Below are 22,550 nucleotides of genomic sequence, written 5' to 3'. Positions count from 1 at the left end.
TCACATACCTCACAGGAGAAATCACTCAACACTCGGCCGAAGGTGTATTTTTTTTTTAGTGAATCACTCGAGAGCGGCATGGAACTTACGCCTACCATAGGCTTGCCAAGCAATCAATCCTCCTCCTTTTTAACTTTATACCTTTGTAAATATCAAGAGGACTTTTTGGGTGAAGGGTTAGGCTTGGGCTAAAGGTGGGTGGTTGGGTTAGTGGTTAGTAAAAGGGCGAAAAAGCGTAAAAGCGTCGGTTTTCGTAAAACGCTTTGTTCTTAGTGATTTTTTTTTGAAGTATTTCTCCAAACAAGCTTTTGTTCTCATAGCTTTGTTTGTTTTTAACTTCATCAAAAAAATTTTTTTTTATCACACAAAAGAACGAGCTTGCGAAAAACCGCGCTTGTTACTAAAACAAAGGGTGAAAAATAAAAAGGGTTTTTGGTGGGTGAAAAGGGTTTAGGGTAAAGAAACGAAAGATTTAGGCTCAAAGGGGTTAACTAGGGGGATTTTGGGTAGGTGGTAAAAAAATAAAAAATAATGGTGTGGAAAGAAAAATGGTTAGTCCTAATGCCTCCATCATTTACTTACTTGGGTTTAAGTTGGTAAGGACCGGGAATGAATCATCGTGGCAAGTTCTAGAGTTGTAAGAACCAAGCGGCTATTCACACAAGAAACGAAAAATGAGCATTTAGTCTAAGGATGTAAATTTGTATGCTCAATAAAGGCTCAAAACTCACTTTTGTGGGAATGGGTTTTTAATGTGATCAAGTATATATAATCAAATTTTTAACTAGACTTGTTATGTCATTTCATAATTTTCTTATGTTGGTTCTTGTTATCACGACGCTCTTGGTTGTAAAATTTGTAAAAATATAACCTTATTAATCTTAGGATTCCTAACTTAAACTTTAGACAGGTAAAAAAAAATGAAAAATTTTGAAAACAATTTGGGGTGTTTAGCGGTTCCAATAGAGTTTTGTGTAAGGCTTGTTGTTAGGACTTCCAAAATTTCGAGGTGTTAGCTTCCCCCCCACACTTAAATTACACATTGTCCTCAATGTATCCCAAAAATAAATTTTTAGGTTGATTGGATGTGTAATGTGGCGTTAAAAAGCAAAGATTTATGTTACTGGCAGTCTGGACACGGCCCCGTGGGGACCGGACACAGCCCCGTGGGGACCGGACACGGCCCCGTGTTCAGGTGCCAGTAACAGAATTTAAAGAAATGAGACAGAAGCCTGGACACGGGGGCGTGTCTGGTGAACACGGCCCGTGTCCAGTTACCTGAACTAGACGTTTTTCTGCAGGTGGTTCAGCACGGGGCCGTGTTGGTTGGGCACGGCCCGTGTTGAGCCTTCTGTAATGGAGATTTGTGTCGAGTTGCCTCGTTCTTGTGCATGGGGCCATTTTTCTCGTTCCCTTTTTCATCCATTACCACCACGAGTGTGTTTTATTCCTGCAAATTAAAACTAAAAGATTAAACTAAACTAAGGATAGTTCCGCGGAATGCCTCCGTGGTGCGCCACGTTTATAAGGGTCCTTGGCTAGACCCAATGTGAGGTTATATATTTTCTGAGTGGGATGCTTGGCGTCCCATGTTGCACCGTCGGAGAGCAGCATCCAAACTCGAATCAATAACCTTCATGTAGTTGACCGGGTCGTCGTCCTCTATTCTTTTCCCAACTCCGAATTTTACTTCATCATCCCCATACCTCAAGGTGAGTGTTCCGTCATTCATATCTACCATCGCTTGTGCGGTGGCAAGAAATGGCCTCCCTAGTATGAGGGGGACCTCGGTGTCTTCCTCCATATCGAGTATGACAAAGTCGGCTGGGTAGACGAATTTGCTTACCTTTACCAAGACATTTTCAATGACACCTTGCGGGAATTTGACGGATCGATCAGCAAGTTGTATGCTCATTTTTGTAGGACTCGTTGTTCCTAGGCCGAGTCTTTTAAACATTGATGAGGGCATGAGGTTAATGCTAGCCCCAAGGTCGGCTAGTGCATTACGAACGGGGGACTCCCCGATTGAGCAGGGAATCGTGAAGCTTTCGGGATCGATTTTCTTTTGGGGAAGTTTATTGAGTACGAGGGCAGAGCATTCTTCGCCTAAGTTAACTAATTGCAAAGTTTCAATTTTCTTTTTATGAGTGAGGAAGTCCCTCATGAACTTAGAGTATTTGGGCATTTGGGTTAGGACATCAATAAAAGGAATATTGACATGCAATTGTTTTAATAGACTTTCGAACTTTGCGAATTGCTCATTGGTCTTTTGACGAATTAACCTACCGGGGCATGGGACTCGAGGAGCCTTGGTAGGCTCTAGTGACCGAGGGGAGTTCTTCTCCTGCATAGGCGGGGGTACCGTTTCTTCTGTTGGTGGTGGCGCTTCTGCGGGCCCCACGGTGCGGTTTCGTAGCGTGATGAGATGAACTTGCGCTTTTGGGTTTGTTTCGGTATTGCTAGGTAATGCACCTTGTGGTCTCTCGGCAAAATTTTGAGCTATTTGATTCAATTGTTTTTCTATGTTTTGAATACTAGCTTGTTGATTTCTAAAATTTGATTCTAATTGTAGAAATCTTTCCGAGTTTTTCTTTTCAGTGTCGGAGATGAGGCGAGATATAGTATCTTCAAGCCTTTCTCGTCCACTTTGTTGTTGAGTGAAATTTTGTGACTCATTTCTTAGTTGTTGAAAGTTTGTTCGTTGTGTTTGTTGGTTACTACTATTGCCGGGTTCTCTCCAACCAAGGTTTGGGTGATTTCGCCATCCTTGGTTGTAAGTGCCCGTTGGAGGACCCGACGGCCTAGGTCTATTATCAATGTAGCTTACCGATTCTTGTTGATCGTCCGTTTCTTTCATACAACTCCAATTTTCATGTGGCCCACCACACGTTTCACAAGCCATAACCGAGACTGTTTTTGTCATTTCTAATTTTTTTATTTTTGAAGAAAGGGCCTCGATTTGGGCTTGTAAAGAAGTGCTTTCATCAACCTTATGGGCGCCCGGGGCAATAGACTTATTGCCTTGGGGGGTGTGCCATTGAAAATTGGTTTGAGCAATTTCCTCAATTTGGTTATATATTTCATGCGGGCGGCGACTACCTAAAAGTCCCCCGGAGCTAGAATCAAATGTCTGCCTTGTGTGTGGCAACAGTCCATTATAGAAAGTGGATACTTGTTGCCATATCGCAAGGCCATGATGTGGACACTTGCGTAATAGTTCCTTGAACCTTTCCCAAGTTTCATATAAGGATTCCCCGTCCTCTTGTGAATATGTATTAATTTCAGTCATTAATTTAGCCGTTTTAGCGGGAGGGAAATACTTATATAGAAATTTTTGGGCTACTTCATCCCAGGTGTTTACCGATCCAGCTGGGAGGGTGTTGAGCCAAGCTTTCGCTCGGTCTTTTAGTGAGAAAGGAAACATTCGGAGGCGGATGGCGTCATTTGATGCTCCATTGATCCGAAAGGTATCACATATTTCTAAGAAATTAGTAATATGTAGATGGGGATCCTCGTCCGCAAGCCCATGAAAGGTTGCGGAGTTTTGGAGCATTTGTATCAAATGCGGCCGAAGTTTGAAGTTATTAGCTTCAACATTCGGAGCATTGATAGCGACGCCTAGGTTACCTATGGTGGGTCGTAGATAATCCATGAGGGTACGTTGGTCCGCCATTGGAGGTGGATCACCCGAAACTTTCTCTTGGTTTTAGCTTTTAATCTTTTTCTGAGAAAGCGTTCGGGTTCTTCTAGAGGTTCTTTTATGTCTTTATTAGAACTGGAGCTCATACACTAGGTAGGATTGGCGTCTGGTTCCAAGTCCTGCAATAAAAACAGAAAAAAATGCTGGTCAGAAGGTTCACCACGGCCCCGTGTTCAGCGAACACGGCCCGTGGTCGGAGTTACAGTGATTGTTTTCCAGATCCCAGTTACTGGAAAGTTGGACACGACCCCGTGTTGCACCGACACAGCCCCGTGGTCAGCCTTCTGTAACTTGGAAAACTAAAAACTGCCAGTAACGATGCTGGGCACGGCCCGTGTCCGACCAGGCACGGCCCATGCTGAGCTCTGCAGAAGCTGAAAAACTAAGAAAATCCTAAAAATTTAAAAGAAAAATAAAAATATGATTAGGCCGTTGATTCCTCACTTTCTTAAAATCCTTGTGTCCTCGGCAGCAGCGCCAAAAACTTGATATGTGCGAGGTGTTATATATTTTTAATGTATATTTTAAGCCCTTTTACACTTTTAGCCAAGTTTTAAATTTATAAAACACGATATTTACTAACACTAAACACACATATGGGCAAGTGCACCCATCGTGGACGTAGTATAGTGTTGGTAAGATACCGAGGTCGTCCAAGGACACAAGAGCTTTTAGTACCGGTTTATCCTCAACGTCTAATCAAATCAAAAAGTTAGAAAAAGGTTTTAAACTAGAAAAATAAAAACTAACTAAATGCTGAAAAATAAAAATAAAATAAAAACAGATAGACAAGATGAATCACTTGGATCCGACTCGTGTATCAGTATAACCTTTGATTATTTTCGCACTTTTGCACTTGTTTAAGAGATTATATTAGTTATTGTAGTAGGCCCCTCTTTTGAAGGCGACGTTACCCTCAACCCAGTAGTTTGAGTCAGCAAGGATACAATCCTAAAGGGTTGCATTATTGGAAGATAATGAATTAAGTTATTAATGCAAATTATGGTAGGCCCCGCTTTTGGCGGTGACGTTACCCTCGGCTAAGTAGTCTGAGTCAGCAGGGATACAGTCCTAAATAGCCGGGTTATAGTATTAATAGTAGTTAACTTATGAGGGGGTCAAAGAGTTTGGATCCCCGCCATCCAATATCTATGGGCATTGAAGGAGATCCTACTAAATTTGACCCAGGTCCCTTGCAGGACCTCAAAACGCTGAACAAGGGCAAGACCCTTACCAAACCGTTCCCTTAACCCCCGACCAGGTAGCCAACATACCTCCATATAGACCGTGGAGATATGAATGGTGAAAATCTTTTATTTTATATAGACAGTAAAATAATGCCAAGACACCACGGACAAACGATAAGGAAAGATCACCTTCAACATAAGTAACTAGTTATTATAGTCATTAATACAAAACCAAATAAAAAGTGCAAAAGATTAAAAATAAAAAGTATTATTCTAAACACTTGTCTTCACCAAGTGATGTAAGAGACTTAGGCAAACATGGCCTTGATTGTCAAGAACTCTTACTATCAATCTTGGATCCCGAGACGACTCACACACTCTACGATGGACAATGGATGATGGTGGTGGATGATGGTGTTATGGTGGTGGTGGGTGGTGGATGAAGTGTGAGAGAGGCGGTGTGCCAAGGGATGAGTTAGAATGAAACCAAGCACTCCTATTTATAGGCTGAACAGAAGGCTGGACACGGCCCCGTGTCCGCTGGACACGCCCCCGTGCCCATTTGACACTCTCTCTCTTCATTAATTGTAATTCGCAATTACAATTAATGCGCCTGCTATACTTTCGCCACGCCCCCGTGCTCACTGGACACGGCCTCGTGGTGGGCAATAGAAGCTTCTACAGGTTGGTCTTTTCTGCTGCTTCTTGGGCACGGCCCCGTGCTGGCTGAGCACGGGGCGTGTTCAGTTTTCTGTTGTCTCTTCTTTGCTTGGGAGGATGCCGTTGAGGGTTCGGGCAATCTACTTTTGTTCCTTTTCTTGTATTTATGCTAGAATTAGCTGTCTTTTTGCTTCTTTTGTGTATTTGAGCTCATTTCATCCTGAAAATACAAAAGGAAGACAAAAACACTCTTTTTCCAACATTAGTACTTAAAAAGGGTTTGTTTTATGCCTCATTTGATGTAATTTATATGTTGCATTTTACATACATCAGATTCCTTATCATTACATGTAATCATAAACATTACACCACCAATATATGATAGACCGACTTCTGCCAACCCTCCCACAGTTAGAGTTCTTCTAATATCACTGATAGATTGAACTTTCTTAGCATGACCAATAATGGACCTTCCAATACAGTGTAATGGATACAGAGAGCCTTTACCCTCCACTGTGATAACCTTTGCACCCTTACCATTCTCCTGAATATCACCTCGAACAAGGTCAGCAAAGGACCTTCCTTCTGGAACGAACGACGGCCCAGAAGGGTTAGGGCCATAGGATTGGGTCTTCATATGCGGCTTCTCCCCTCCTTTATTCCCACCGGTGTTATTGAAGCTGAACTGATCCGCCCCTTTTGGTCTCCACACACTCCGACCATGTCCATCTGAGGAATAGTTAAACTTGTTATGGTCTTTGTCATATTTTGCTAATGATACGATAGCTTTCATTCCGAACATCTTCACCGTATTCATCGAGGCTAGTGTCTCCTGCATATGCTCCACCCCCACAAACCGAACAAAACCGAAACATCTCCCCCCGTGCATCCCTTTTCCGAGCCACGTACACGTCCGAAATAAATCCGTATGGCTGAAACGCCCTCCAAAGAATATTTCTGTTAACTTTATCCGAAAAATTTTGAACTAGGAAAGTCCACTCAAAGCCATCCCCTCTACTTTTCCTATTTTTCCGGTACTGAACATTATTCCAGGGGCCACCATTGTCGTCCTCTCCTTGTCTTTCATTCATCATAGCCTTTTGAACTACCACAGAAAAACCAAAGCGGCGAATGGATTATACATAAACCCGATTAGGATGAAAGGTTAGATCTAGATGAACACCAATAGTTCGATCGATTAAACCCCACATACTAAACCGATTCAAGCATTCATCGTCGAGCACACTAAGCGTTTTCCGGGCGGCGAGAAGAGAGAGAAGGAGATAAGATTAATCCAGGGTTTTGCGTGGTTTAAAGCTACGAATCTGATTACCCATTAAGTTTTGCTAGCAAAAAAACAGCATATATACATTGTCTTGTAAGTTTTGTTTTAACATTTTGAGAGTTTTGCCTTCATAGTGTTATGTTGACAAGAATAACGTGTTCGGAAACTATTGTATTTACAAACAAATTAACAAACTATTTTTAAAAATTTACAAACAACAAATTAACAAACTATTTTTTAAAAATTTACAACCAACACATGTTACATGTGTAATGGGTCGAATTCTCAGGTTCACTTCATGTTCATAGAATTCTCATCCTAGTCGTTACTCGTTTGGATGATCATAGAAATATCATCCTTTGTTGTTCGAATGTTCATCTTCTTAATATACCACATACTATTGTAAGGAGGAAAAAAAACGTTAGTGTGTGGTCCTTAAATAAAAACTAGGGAGCCTAGGATCCCAATATGATTATTACTTTGATTTTTTGATACAACATAGTTCATTATCCCTTTAATATTTGATGTGCCTAGATTAAGCATCAATAAGTTGACATGACCAACACATCCAAATAAGTTGACACAATCTAGACTCTAGAGGACTATCATGTCACTATATTTGATGGTGCCATGAAGATAAGTGTAATATCGAAAGTCAATCTACCCAATAGGTTAACTATGCCTTCTCTAAATCGAAGGACAAGAATTCAAACCCTACACAAATCATTTTTGTTTCTTCTTTTTTCTTTTATAAGCGATGTTAGTTGTTTTACGTCGGAATATTTGATTGTGTAATGAGCTTTTTATTTTTTTACTTGGCGAGTTTTAAGTCAAGATCCCAACATATTCTTCCTCCTACAAAAAAATGGTCCTCCCACTCGCGTTTTTCTCTTGCTAAAATATTGAAATCGGTTATTTATATGTTGCTGAATCGTTCCTCTAACCATTACTAGCATCCAGGATCACTTTGACGGTAGGCAGTAGGCCAAAGTCTACTGAATCATAACTTTCATTTTAACCACTTTTTGGTATTAATGATTGAAGGGGTATGGTCCTAAATCTTGCGCCGACTATTCGAGTCAACATCAGGTCGTGCGCGGGACCATACTCATATCAGATTAATTTAGTAACTTCACCGACCTTGCGCCGACTAATTAAGTGTAATCCAAGTCGTGCGTGGGGTCAGGACTAACACAAAATCAGATTTGACACTTAACTCCTTGGATGAAAACCCTGACTTCCTGGACCTTGCGCCAGCTACACGGGATATTCCCGGGTGTTGCGCGGAGGTAAGAAGCGCAGGTAAACCTCGGACAAGTACCAAAGGTACAAGTGGCAGAGTAGTGGGCCAATGAGCGTCCAATAGGCTGTATCTGATCATGTTGTGACGTGACTGTTTCGTCCCGATCAGTCAAAAACCCAATTAAACCTAGGTAGCTAGGGTAAGTCGGGTATCGTATCCACGAAGAGCATGTGGCCAGTATCGCACAACCTGTTCGAATAGTTAGAATATTTACAAAAATGTGCAAAGTGATTATGAAGCTTGCTAATTTTTAGTTGTTTGTTTGATTCTTGAAAAGAACTCGGAGTGAACCGATAAATTGATATTATCTAAAACAACTACTTACTAACTAAGATTGCAACGCTAAATTACTTAATTGAAAATGAGAATTGGGGAAACGAATCACACCCGGTTCGATAATTGTAAGACCAAGGGTTCCTACATGTTTTAACTTGATTCAATTGCATATAATGATTAACGGATTTCTATCACGAAGCTTAGGTGCCAATTGCTATCAACGTTATAGACAACGGACCGTAATGCACTTCATTACCTCGGATATGTAAATCCTAACCTAAGATAAGGCATAAGTGCACAAATTCATTTCGCAAAGTCAAATTGTATAATCATTCAACAATTCACAAATTCAATTCATATGCACGACAATTATCAACGGGTTCAAATACTAAACAACTTGTCACAAAATCAAATCAAAATGAAAATGCATAAACCCTAGAAAATCTTACAACAATCTACACCGGGGTGAAACCGAGGAGACTAGCCGCTCATGGTTGAATGGCCGCGATCACCGGATGACGAACACGAACATGAACACTACACCATAATCTTGAGTCTTGAGGGAGAGTTGAAGGGTAGGGGTTAGGGTTTGGATGGTGGAGAATGGATGAAGATGATGGTGATGGTAAACTACGGTTTTGAAGTGTGGATGGTGATGGGTTAGAGGTTAGGGATGTTAGAGGTAGGTTAGAGGTGAAGAAGATTAGTGGTGGTGTTAGAGATGGGTTAGGGATAGGTTAGATATGAGTTATATGATTAGAGAATGTTCCAAGATGATGTTCTTAACCCCACAAACTCGTAACTCTCGAAAATTGGTCAAAACCCCACCTATATGTTGGGTTTGTAGGCTTTAGGGTAGCCGGCCCTAATTAGGGTTAGCCTGCCCTAGTTAGGGTTAGCCGGCCCTAGTTATTAGGCCCACTTAGTTAACTTGTTGACCAAGTAGGAAACCCTAATCTTGTTCTATAAATACCTATTATGTAACTGTAGTCTGTGTCATTCTGCAAACAGTTGTGAGCATCTAATAAAGTAAACCCTAGTTGCAACCCGTGGACGTAGGTCACCTTGACCGAACCACGTAAATTCTCGTGTTCTTTATTTTCTGCTAGTGTGTGCGTGTTTGTTCCACTTCCGCTCGAGCCTACTCTGATCTGATACCCCTAACAAGTGGTATCAGAGCCAAAGGTTCAGTTAAATACACGGTTCACACGGTTATCACAGGAGAATGAGAGAGAGCTGGACGAGAGATCTTGATCTCCTGTTGTTGCCGTCGCCGCTGACTTGTTTACGGCCCGTACCTATTCTCTGGTTACGGCTCGTAAGGTCTAGGGTTTGCGCCGTAGGGTTTGCTGTTGCAGATCTAGTGGTTTTGGGGTGTTTGGCGATTAGGGTTTCGGTTCTTGAACCCTGGTTATTCGCTGATTTTACGCTCGGGTTTGCAAGAGAAGTCGCTGGTTCGGGTACTTCGGGTTTCTGGTTTATTGAAAGTTGCTCGGGTTTCGGTTGCTTGGTTCCTTGTGGTTTTTTCTGGTTTTTCTCGTTTGCTATGGCTGAAGACGGGAAGTTCCGAATCGAGAAGTTCACCGGTACTGATTTTGCTTGGTGGAGAATGCAAATAGAGGTGTTGCTTGGTGAATGCGATTTGGATGTGGTACTGGAAGAAAAATCTGCTGGAATGGATAAAGCTGCCGAGGCAATTTGGAACTCAAAGGACAAAAAGGCAAGATGTAAAATTACATTGGCTTTGACGAGGAGCGTTGCATTTACTATCATGAAAGAAACAACTGCTCGTGATATGTTAGAAGCTCTGTCAAATATGTATGAGAAGTCGTCTGCCGGTAATAGGGTGTTCTTGATGAGGGAACTGTTTAATATGAGAATGAACGAAGGCAGTTCAGTTGCTGATCACATTAACGAGGTCAATTCAATTTTGTCCAGATTAGCAACTGTGGGCATGAAGTTGGATGAATACACTCAGGCTGTGGTTTTGTTATCTTCCTTACCTGATAGTTGGTCAGGATTTGTGACAACGGTCACTGAAACTGCTGGAACTGGAAATTTGAAATTTGATCGAGTCCGAGATAGTGTTTTGGGTGAAGATGTTTGCCGGAGGAACACTAGTGGGGGATCTACTTCTGGTATGCTCAGTGTTAGCAGGGGAAGAGGTAAAAACAGAAGCAGTGGGAGTCGTGGGAAAAGCTTGTCTAAAGCTGGGAAGAATGTGAGGTGTTGGAACTGTGGTGAAAAGGGGCATGTTAAAAACGAGTGTCCTGATCCTAAGAAAGAGGATGGTAAGCAGCATGTAAACAGTGTTGTGTCAGATGTATCTGACGGTGACGTACTGGTTTGCTGTGAAGAGTCTATAGATTCTTGGGCTATGGATTCTGGTTCTTCGTTTCACACCATGCACAGCGGGGAGATGATGGTGAATCTGAAAAAAGGAGACTTTGGAAAGGTACGATTAGCTAACGGTCATGTTCTTAATGTTACGGGTATAGGAGATGTCAATCTGAAGACACCACTGGGCACTACATGGAACTTAAAGAACGTCAGGGTAATTCCAGGTTTAACGAAGAAACTTATTTCTGTTAGCCAACTGGATAAATAGGGACTAGATGTTAAGTTTGGTGGTGGGAAGTGGAAGGTGATTGATGGAAATCTTGTTGTTGCCTATGGGAGGAGACGAGGATCGTTGTATCTAATTGAGATACCTGTTGAGGGAGTAGCCGTCCCTGTACAACATAAAGTCTGGTTCACTGAATCTAGTAAGCGGAAGAGGGTTCAATTTGCGAACTTGAATCCTGGTGCTTTGGGGATGTCAGTTGAATGTGGTCGGGGGTCTAAGTTTAAGCCAGTCAGGGGATTTGGTGATAGTGGGAGCATGGGTCGTGTTTCGGGTACAATCACAAAGAACCGTTGGGTTTTGAAGACGAAGATTCAGACTGAAGAAAAAAACTCTCCTGGAAATAGTTTGCAAAATGTGGAGAGTGGTATTAATTCTCGGTGTATCTCTGGAGCTGGTGGATCTTGCAAGCCGGTTGAGATAGAGAATGGGTCTGATAAGACTGTTGGGTTGGAGCTTGTGGGAGCTTCAACTGGTCCTCAGTTACTTGATGAGAGGTGTGGTTGCAACTAGGTGGCTTGGATGTGACTGAAGTCTTAGCTTGTTCTTGGAACTGGAGGCTGGGAAGACTTGAACGTAAAGATTACTGAAGTTACTGGTGATGGGTTTCTTGGATGCACTTTGTGGACTATGCAAAGCCTCCGAGTGGGAGATTGTTGGGTTCGTAGGCTTTAGGGTAGCCGGCCCTAATTAGGGTTAGCCTGCCCTTGTTAGGGTTAGCCGGCCCTAGTTATTAGGCCCACTTAGTTAACTTGTTGACCAAGTAGGAAACCCTAATCTTGTTCTATAAATACCTATTATGTAACTGTAGTCTGTGTCATGCTGAAAACAGTTGTGAGCATTTAATAAAGTAAAACCCTAGTTGCAACCCGTGGACGTAGGTCACCTTAACCGAACCACGTAAATTCTCGTGTTCTTTATTTTCTGCTAGTGTGTGCGTGTTTGTTCCGCTTCCGCTCGAGCCTACTCTGATCCGATACCCCTAACACTATAAACCGTCCCCAACTCATTAAGCAACAAAATTCGCAACACACATACAGGGAGGGCGTCGCCGACGGGCATTTAGGGCGTCCCCGACGCCCCCTGTAGGTGCGGATTTCCTGATTTCTTGTTTTCTTCATAACTTCTTCGTTTTAGCTCCGTTTTATTCACCGTTTTCGCCCACGTCTTCGTAATTCAGTCCTCTATCATGCCATCTTTCAATATCTTCATTTTCAATCCATTAACACCCCTTACAACACATCCAATCTTCAAGGTTAACACCAACTTGTTTTCTGTTTTTCCATTTCTTGATCCCGGTTGACCCGATTCGCGTCCCGGTGCTCCGTTTAGCTCCTGATTAGCTCCCTAAACACTTTTAGACCTGTAAAACACAAATCCCATTAAAAGTACGCTATTCAAGATTAAAAGCTACGTAAAAACATCAACTTATGCATAAACGATCACCGGATTTCGACCACGTATCACATCCCCACACTTGTCGTTTGCTTGCCCTCAAGCAAATCTGTTTTTCACTTTCACGTAGGTCAAACGAGAAGCACACGTCCCATTCCCGAGACTCAAGTTAAGGTCTATTGTCATACCCGATTCAAACTTTTTACAATTTTCAACATATTTAGCCCTAGATGATTAATCATATAAGAATGGTTATCCAAGATTAACCCGCCCTCGAAATAATAAACCATGCACATCCCTTAAATTGTTCTCTCCACTCGGTTTAAAATTTGGCTAATAGATAATCAATTAGCACTTTTCAAGTAATTACTCAAAAACCGATTAGAACACGTACCCGCATATGCTTGCAACTCAATCATTCTCCATTATCGAACACGAATACTAAGCACAAGTCAAAAGGTCTTTGAAGGGTTGTAATGTGGCAAGGCGAAGGGTATGAAATAGGGTATTTTAAAGTGGCGAAGGTGATGAAAAATTCGGTTTTTATTACAAACGACTATGCTAAACAAAACTAACTATAAACATCAACTACGAGGCAATGGTTTTCGCCTTTTATTCAACAAACTAATAACTCGTATTTTTGTACTTTTCTCAATGATTTTCTATTCTTTTCCACAACATTTTCTGAATTTTTGCTTTTTTTTTTGCAAACACAACTATACAATCAAATAATCCTACAATAGAATTTTCATTTAACGGGTTTAAAAGAAAAGGTTTAACGGTTATCGGGTAAACGGGTTGTCAAACGAAAGGTTTAAGCTCAAAGTGGGCGACTAAGGGATTTATTTGGGTAAAGATAGATAAATGGTTTTAAAGGAAAAGGTTCACCGAATGCCTTAATCATTCTCGTTCTTGTATTCGGTCTATGGTCTCAAACGTATCAAAAGTCGCAAGTTCTACACTATGTGACTAATGGTCCACTCAAACAAAGAAACATAAACATATAGTTCTATGATGTAAAAGTGGCTCAAAACTTCACATATAAAGGGTATGATATGTGACATGCATGATATGTTAATCTCTTAGGCGGATTATTCCCAAATAACCACCCGCTAAAATACCCGTCATGCTATTAACTCGAACTTGACCATGACAAAAGACCAAATGGGTTGTGTCATCCCTCGTTAACTTAGTTACTTGTGTTTTTTAGATCGCTTCAAACAAAGACATTTTGAAAAATTTTTGAAATTTTCCCCCATCCCCACACTTGAGGTAAACATTGTCCTCAATGTGTGGTGTTTAAATGAATGGGTCAAAAATTGAAAAACTTTTACTCCTCCATCCTTACACTTGAGGTAAACATTGTCCTCAATGTGTAAGAATAGAGCTTTTAAAACGCACAAGGGATGTGATACGGCTAACTTCACCCAAAATTTTACCCCGGTCAATATTATACAATTACAATCCACTTATTAACTAAGTAATACTTAAATAAAAGGAAACGGAGGCACCTGATTGTTCTTGTTCCTCGCGTGGTCTTCAATCTTTGATAAAAATGGTTGTCTCCCGAACATTTGCACCTACAAATCTAAATCCTTGTGTAGAAGCATGCTTCTCACAACAATCAACATTTGTTAGTTATTTGTTCTACCATTTTTACAAAAGATTTACCATGTTGTTCGTCACTTTAATTTGAATTTTGTGGAAAAAAATAATTTACAACAACAACAAACCTAACTCACTTTCGTAGGAATCACGGTTGCATTTAGCTTATGCAACAAGCCCTTTTAAACCTCCCGATAGCGCGGGAGGACAAGAGGTCTCGTGAGGATTATATAGGGAACACACCCACGACGTTCATTTAACTAAGAAAATAAAATAAAACGAATAATAGTACATACTCTACAACAATCGTACCTGATTTGCCTCCCATGGTGGCCGAAGTGAACATTTGCCTACCGAGTTTCCAACATACGCTCGGTAGTTGGCATGCCGAATCCACTCTCTTCTTCTTTTACGCGGCATGCGTACAGTACAACTTTGGGGTCGTTTCTTAACAAATGGGCCAATGTCTTGCAACACCGCCCTTCGAATCCTTATATCCAAACCCTCATCCCTAACTTTGTTGGTTGGAGTGATAAGTATGGGAGAAGGATGGATATGAACGTGGGCTGCTTTCGGATCCGATTCGTCTCGCAGCGTTATGTCTTCCGCTCGGTTCAAACATTCAGTTTCTTACTCCGGAAGATCTATAACCTCTTCAACCACATCACCATCTACCATTGCACCATTAGCCAAAACCTCTTGGTCTCGCCTAAATTGGGCCATCTCCTTAGTTAGTTGACCAACCTGAATAACCAAAGCCTCAAATGATATGTCTCTCAGCTCGTCTTTCTTTTTCATTTCTAGCATCGTATTCATGATCGTATCAAGCTTAGAGTTTAGTGAATCTTGAGGCTCCTCGTATGTTGGCTGAGGGGAGTCATGATAATAGTCATCATACTCCTCCGAGTAACTTAGGAAATGTGGCAAGTTGGGTTCATAGTTGTTGTAACTATGCCCTTGCTCATAATGATAACCCATCTCTGAATAGTAATAGTCTTGATAATTTGGTGGTGGTGGTCTAATGTATGGAGAATGTGAGGATGGACCATTGAAATCTTCATAATCCGCCCTCCCGTATTCGTACAATCCGCTGAGTTAGTCTACCCGATCCTTGTATGCTTGAACCTTCTCGTAGAAAACAGAGCAATCCTTTAATAGATGCTCTCTGCTTCCGTAACACTCACACGGATCATCATCTACCCAATTCATATTGAAAGATGGTGCCTGCAAAACATGTACCTGCACAAACAAGCTTGACCACCCAAAGTAAAATCACAAAAATACAAGAAAGAAAACTAACACTAAAATCGAACAAGCAATGAAATACTAAGTGCACTAGCTCCCCGGCAGCGGCACCATTTTGACGTGACCGTGTCGTCCCGATCAGTCAAAAACCCAATTAAACCTAGGTAGCTAGGGTAAGTCGGGAATCGTATCCACGAAGAGCACATGGTCAGTATCACACAACCTGTTCGTTTAGCTAGACTATTTATAAAACTGTACAAAGTGATTATGAAGCTTGCTAATTTTTAGTTGTTTGTTTGATTTTTGAAAAGAACTCGGAGTGAACCGACAAATTGATATTATCTAAAACAATTACTTACTAACTAAGATTACAGCGCTAAATTACTTAATTGAAAATGAGAATTGGGGAAACGGATCACACCCAGTTTGATAATTGTAAGACTTAGGGTTCCTACATGTTTTAACTTGATTAAATTGCATATCATGATTAACGGATTTCTATCATGAAGCTTAGGTGCCAATTGCTATCAACGTCATAGACAACGGACCATAATGCACTTCATTACCTCGGACATGTAAATCCTAACCTAACCTAAGATAAGGCATAAGTGCACAAATTCATTTCGCAAAGTCAAATTTTATAATCATTCGACAATTCACAAATTCAATTCAAATGCACGACAATTATCAAAGGGTTCAAATACTAAACAACTTGTCACAAAATCAAATCAAAATACAAATGCATAAACCCTAGAAAATCTTACAACAATCTATTCCAGGGTGAAACCGAGGAGACTAGCCGCTCATGGTTGAATGGTCGCGATCACAGGATGACGAACACGAACACCACACCATAATCTTGATTCTTGTGGGAGAGTTGAAGGGTAGGGGTTAGGATTTGGATGGTGGAGAATGGATGAAGATGATGGTGATGATGAACTACAGTTTTGAAGTGTGGATGGTGATGGGTTAGAGGTTAGGGATGTTAGAGGTAGGTTAGAGGTGAAGAAGATTAGTGGTGGTGTTAGACATGGGTTAGGGATAGGTTAGATATGAGTTAGATGATTAGAGGATGTTCCAAGATGATGTTCTTAACCCCACAAACTCGTAACTCTCGAAAATTGGTCAGAACCCCACCTAAAAACCGTCCCCAACTCATTAAACAACAAAATTCGCGACACACATATAGGGAGGGCGTCACCGACGGCCATTTAGGGCGTCCCCGACGCCCGCTGTAGGTGCGGATTTCCTGATTTCTTGTTTTCTTCATAACTTCTTCGTTTTAGCTCTGTTTTATTCACCGTTTTCTCCCATGTCTTCGTAATTCAGCCCTCTATCATGCCATCTTCCAATATCTTCATTTTCAATCCATTAACTTCCCTTACAACACATCCAATCTTCAAGGTTAATACCAACTTGTTTTTTGTTTTTCCATTTCTTGATCCCGGTTGACCCGATTCGCGTCCTGGTGCTCCGTTTAGCTCCCGATTAGCTCCTTAAACTCTTTTAGACCTGTAAAACACAAATCCCATTAAAAGTAGGCTATTCAAGATTAAAAGCTACGTAAAAACATCAACTTAAGCATAAACGATCACCGGTTTTCGACCACGTATCATGCTGCACGATGGACAATGGTACAGGGGACAAAAAGGTACACGAGGATGCACACGTGGCACCAATCAACGTGTGTCGACCACTTCTCCACGATCTCCACTTAGCTGTTGATGATAGACCAGACAACAAGGATAATTGTCAGGACATGTGGATCCATTCAGCATGCGCCAGCTACCCTCTCGCCTAAAAGCACCAGCGGTCGTGGCAGAGGATATAGAATGGATATTCCTTGTTGTCGACTACAGGCCCAAGGCCTATCAGCCCATCTCCTTCACAAATCACCTCGGCTATAAATAGTGAATTCCACCTCCATGTTTAAGGATCGCTCCCTTGCTCTCTCACTTTATACACACACTATTATCTTCAAAACAAATACTTATTCTCACATAGGATGGTAGTTACAAAGAGAACCCCCCTATTCTCGTCCTTGTAACGAGCTTACGGTGTGTTGACTGTTTTGAAGGATCATCATCACACACAGCTTGGACGAGACAAAGAAGATTAACCTTTATTTATCGAGGCACGAAACACAAACTAATCACCAGATTAGTTTGGTCTTCTTCAATGATATTGTTTACTTAATAACGGATTATTAGTTTAAGATACTTATTTTTTTATGGAATAGTTAAAATTATACCAAGAATCTTAATTTTTTTTCTTTCAAACTATATATTTCACCAAAAACACTTGGCTATACTTGTATGTTATATTTTATGAAATATTTTTTTTAACAGCAAATTTGGATCACTGATGGACCACTGGAGTATCATCGTGCCATCAGCGGAACTACCTGATTATATCCATCTCCACTAGGCATAATGCATATACACTAATTCAGGAGGAAACCCAATAAATATGGGAAAAACCCCCCATATGGGAATTGAACGCAAGACCAATTGGTCCCAAAGTCTTATCTCACCCCCAATATGCCACTACACTATAAACCCATGGAATATTTTATGAAATATTACGGATTCTAATTATTAGATTGTTAATTATGAGAATAAGAAATTACTTGATCTGATTAGAATGTTCATGACGTTTTATTATTGTGTAGTTATTGTTATTAGGTTGCCTTTTATGAGAATCTGAATTGTAAGGCTGGATGGTATGGTTCCGCCGCCAGCTTCATCCTCCCCGGCGACGCCCGGCACACCAGCCCGCCCCCATCCGTCCCCGTCCTCTCCGGCACCAACTTGACGATTGCGACGTTCACAAAAAGACAAAAAATGTAGGGTAGGTTTGTGGGATGGACCAATAAAAGGGGAAAGATTAAAAAAATAAAAAATATAAAAATGGTGGGGTAGGATCATCCTCCCATACCCTCTCGTTTTGTGAGATGGACCATCCTTGGGAGGACTATGACATGGCGCCTACGTGGCGGATCATCATCCCTTGCAAGACCATCACCATACCCTCTAGCCTAATGGCATTGTATTGTATTATTATTTATGTAACTTGATAGGAAGTTAATAGACAAATCATAATGAATACGGAATACCCATAGGTCAGACTAGGGCTGTAAACGAACCGAACGTTCAGCGAACAGTTCGTGAACCGTTCGGCGGGAAGTTCGTTTATGTTTGTTCGTTTAATAAACGAACGAACATGAACAAGAAATTTCGTTCGCTTAGTTAAATGAACGAACATGAACAGAGGTCTCGTTTGTTCGATTGTGTTCGTGAACGTTCGGTAAGGTGTTCGTGAACGTGTTCGTGAACATTCGTTGATTTACGTTCGTTTATGTTCGTATATTTGTGTTTGAATTGAAGATCTTTGTACTTTCTTATATTTATTTGTACTTTTTATATTGTTACACTTTTATTTATTTTATTACCCTAACAATGAAACTAGGAAACTCACTTTCACCTTGTTTATACATCATTTCCATTTCATTTCTCATTATTTACATCGGTGAATACGATTGATCTCCGTTCCACAATAAGAGATTCAAGTTCGAGTGCTACTCTCTGAGCCATCTATCTTTATCCTTCGCCGCGTTCGCCAAATTTATTTGTGTTCGTTTGTGTTCGTGAACCGTTCGCGAACACGCTCATTTCCTTTATGAACGAACACGAACATAAAATCCCGTTCGATAAGTGTTCATGAACCGTTCGTGAACACATTTATTTCCTTAACGAACGAACACGAACAAGGCCTTGTTCGTGTTCGTTCGGTTCGTTTACAGCCCTAGGTCAGACACAAAGCCTGCTCTTTACAGTATTATTTATCAACTTATTAAATTAAAAAAATGAAACAATTAAATATATATAATTTGAGCCTTACATAACATAATCAAGATATCAAAAGCTATAAGTTAATTAATATTTTTTTTTAACAACGAAGAAATATTTTATTGATAAGGAGCTAACAGCCATCGGCTAGAGCAACAACATACAAACAGCTAACCTTCTAGTCAAAATGAGGAAGCTGACAAAATCAAAATCACACCACGATAAGTCAATAACCAATCAAAAAGGCTAAGTTTGGCCTTAAAATCACACCACGATAAGTCGATAACCAATCTAAAATGACCAACTTTGGCCTCTTCTTTATGCATATAAATGTATTAATCTTGATATCAAAATCACGATTATATATATAGAGTTCGGTTAATATACAAAATCCATTAACGTACATTGCGTACTCGACTAGCATCAACATGCAAAAAAGTATGTACACACATATATAACATGCGATTTCATTAGTATGTAGAAAAAATTTATACACATGTATAACATGTGATTTCATTAAACCATACATTCACTTTCATATATAACATGCGACTTTATATATATACACACATGCAGTGGCGATCATATATAACATGCGACTTTATATATATACACACATGAAGTGGCAAAGCTTGACCCGAATGACCTAAAGCTAAACCCCCTCCTCCCACCCGCACCCTCCCAAAAACCTAAACCCCCTCCCCCCACACCCAAAAACCTAATCCTAATCATAAACCTCCAAAAAACCTAACCCTAAAAACTAAACTAAACTAAAAAACTAACATTAAATATATAATACATGTGTGCAGTACACATATAATGCACATGTGCAGTACAAGTTTTTTTTATAAAAAAAAGTTTTTCTATATATAAAAAGTAGCGAAAAGTTGTAAAAAAATTGGCATGTCTTTTTTGGCTTTTTAGTTAGTTTTTTAGTTTTCTCATTTATATGTAGTTTTCTCGTGATTCTCTCCCTATATATATATATATATATATATATATATATATATATATATATATATATATATATATATATATATATATATATATATAGGGGAAGGTTCAAATGAAAACCACTAGTTATTGTGAAAACTCGAAAACTAATTAAAAAAAGCCAAAAAAACATACAAAAAAATTTTTTTTTTAATTTTTTTTTTTCAATCAAAATTCCGCAGATTTTTTAATATAAAAAAAATTCAAAAAAAAAAAAAAATTTGTGTAGTGCACATGTGTAATACTGCACATATGTATGTGTACTACACATGTGTATTATTACACATGTGCACTACACAAAATTTTTTTTTTTTTTTTGAAAAAAAGTTTTTTTTATATATAAAACTAGCGATTTTTATAAAAAAAAAAAATTGAAAAAAAAAAATTGTGTGTTTTTTAGGCTTTTTTTAGTTAGTTTTCGAGTTTTCACAATAAAAGTGGTTTTCATTTGAACCATCCCCTATATATATATATATATATATATATATATATATATATATATATATATATATATATATATATATATATATATATATATATATATAAGATAATCCTAAAGTAACATGAATACTAACTTTATTTTTATAATAATATATAGTTTTTTATATTTAGATTTTTATTATTTCACTGTTATAATAGATTATAATTATATTTACATTTTAACTTTTAATGATTTTTTTAATAGTACTGATTTGTCTGAACAACATTGGTAGCGGTACTGTATAACATTGATTTAGTTTTTTTTATTAAAATGGTGCCGATTACCTTTTTCGTTTTTTTATCTTAGTTCTAATAAAGGATTTCAGTTAATGTCACGTGTCATTATCTTCTTCAACCTCAATATTTTTTTATATTTTATTATGATTTAAATTAATAATTAATATATGGATATCTCTTATTGTTATCTTAATCCTTATCCTATTCAAATTAATTATTTCAAATAACGCCATATTTCATTATCGAATCTCTTTCTTTCAATTTTAATATTATGTATAAATATAATAAATCTTTTCTCTTAATTAAAATATTATGTATGAATAAGAATCAAATTTATTATAAGTTTTATTTAAGGATAAAATTGATACGAAATAACTAGATATAGAAATTGGGCTAGAACATGCTATGTATTTTTGTTAAGAGAGTACGGTGGAAAATTATGTATGAATAAGAATTAGTTTTATTATAAGTTTTATTTAAGGATAAAATTGATACGAAATCTATCTCTATTATTATAGCAAATAACTTTGACTATTTGACTATGATGTGGCGTTTCTCTTTATTGAGATAGTTGGTGTTTGAGCGGCAATTGTTTTTTTTTCTCTTCACATTCATCCTCCTTCTTCAATCAATTAAAAGGTTTCCAAAACTATGAAATCGTTTCTTTCACAAGACATCTCCAACACGATTTAGCTTATTGTATGATTCATCTTATCCTCCAATCCATCACTATCTTCGATTGAACACTAGCAATCATAATCGATGAAGGAAAACGTGGGGCTATGGTGGTGCAGATCCGGCCAGAATTCACAAACCAAAATTAGGGTTCTCATACCATACCATCGGAAGGGTTCTCAAAATTGATTCGTTAAAAAATCTAACCCGATATCATTATGCTCGAGGTTACATAAATTTCAAATATAATTTGCATCCATGGCTAGCCAGAGCATCCATGGCTATCTCCTTGAAGTCATAGGTACGACAATTACTTCGTTATTTTTCCATGGCGAGTCAGGGAATTAACTAGATACATGACCTAATTTCGTTATTTTCCTCTAATATTTGCGTGATTTGATCAAATACATGTCTTAATTTCTTTATCTCCCCCAATTGATGAGCGTTTTGTTCAGATAAATGTCCTAATTTCATTTTTTTTTCGAATGGAAGAATTTCATTTGGTGATGTTTGTATCTGAATTTCTATATTTTATAATGTGTTTTTCTTTCTTCAAAGTTCAGAAGGTAGATTGTACGAGGATATGAACACTTCTTTCGCCATTGAAGAATATACTATAAACGGTATGGCTGTATGTAAATTCTTTTGGATATGAATTATATATGTGCATTGGTTATTGTATGTATACAAGTATTATGTTTGATATCCAGTATTTTGTTTACAATTGAAAAGTTTTAAGACGCACACTAAGTGCTTGATGTAATGTTTCAGCAAAAGTGACTTCTATTTCACATGTTTTTAATTGGGTTCTTACTGTTCCATGCTCTTTGATTACAAATTTATTTGAGATGTAATTTAATTTTTCTATAATAGTCTATACATTATCTTTGATTACAAATTTATTTGAGATGTAATTTGTCACACCCCTTTCTAAGGCGGAAGCACGAGGTGTGATCATGAAAGGTTTTCATTGCATACGATTGGTAAACATTCTACATGCTCATAAAAATAACTTCAAACACCATTACCATTACATAA

General features: G+C 38.9%; 1 non-coding gene across 1 annotated transcript; it reads left to right on the top strand.

Annotated features, from left to right (window-relative positions):
* The first annotated feature begins 3,188 nt into the window (after nucleotides 1-3,188).
* Nucleotides 3,189-3,295, top strand: LOC118482328. Its single transcript, XR_004868371.1, has one exon. It is a non-coding gene; the product is annotated as a small nucleolar RNA R71 (small nucleolar RNA).
* The last annotated feature ends 19,255 nt before the right edge of the window (nucleotides 3,296-22,550 follow it).

Source organism: Helianthus annuus, chromosome 9, assembly GCF_002127325.2.
Source record: "Helianthus annuus cultivar XRQ/B chromosome 9, HanXRQr2.0-SUNRISE, whole genome shotgun sequence".
NCBI lineage: Eukaryota > Viridiplantae > Streptophyta > Magnoliopsida > Asterales > Asteraceae > Helianthus > Helianthus annuus.
Note: the sequence above shows the minus strand (reverse complement) of the source record. Positions and strands in the feature narration are given on the sequence as shown.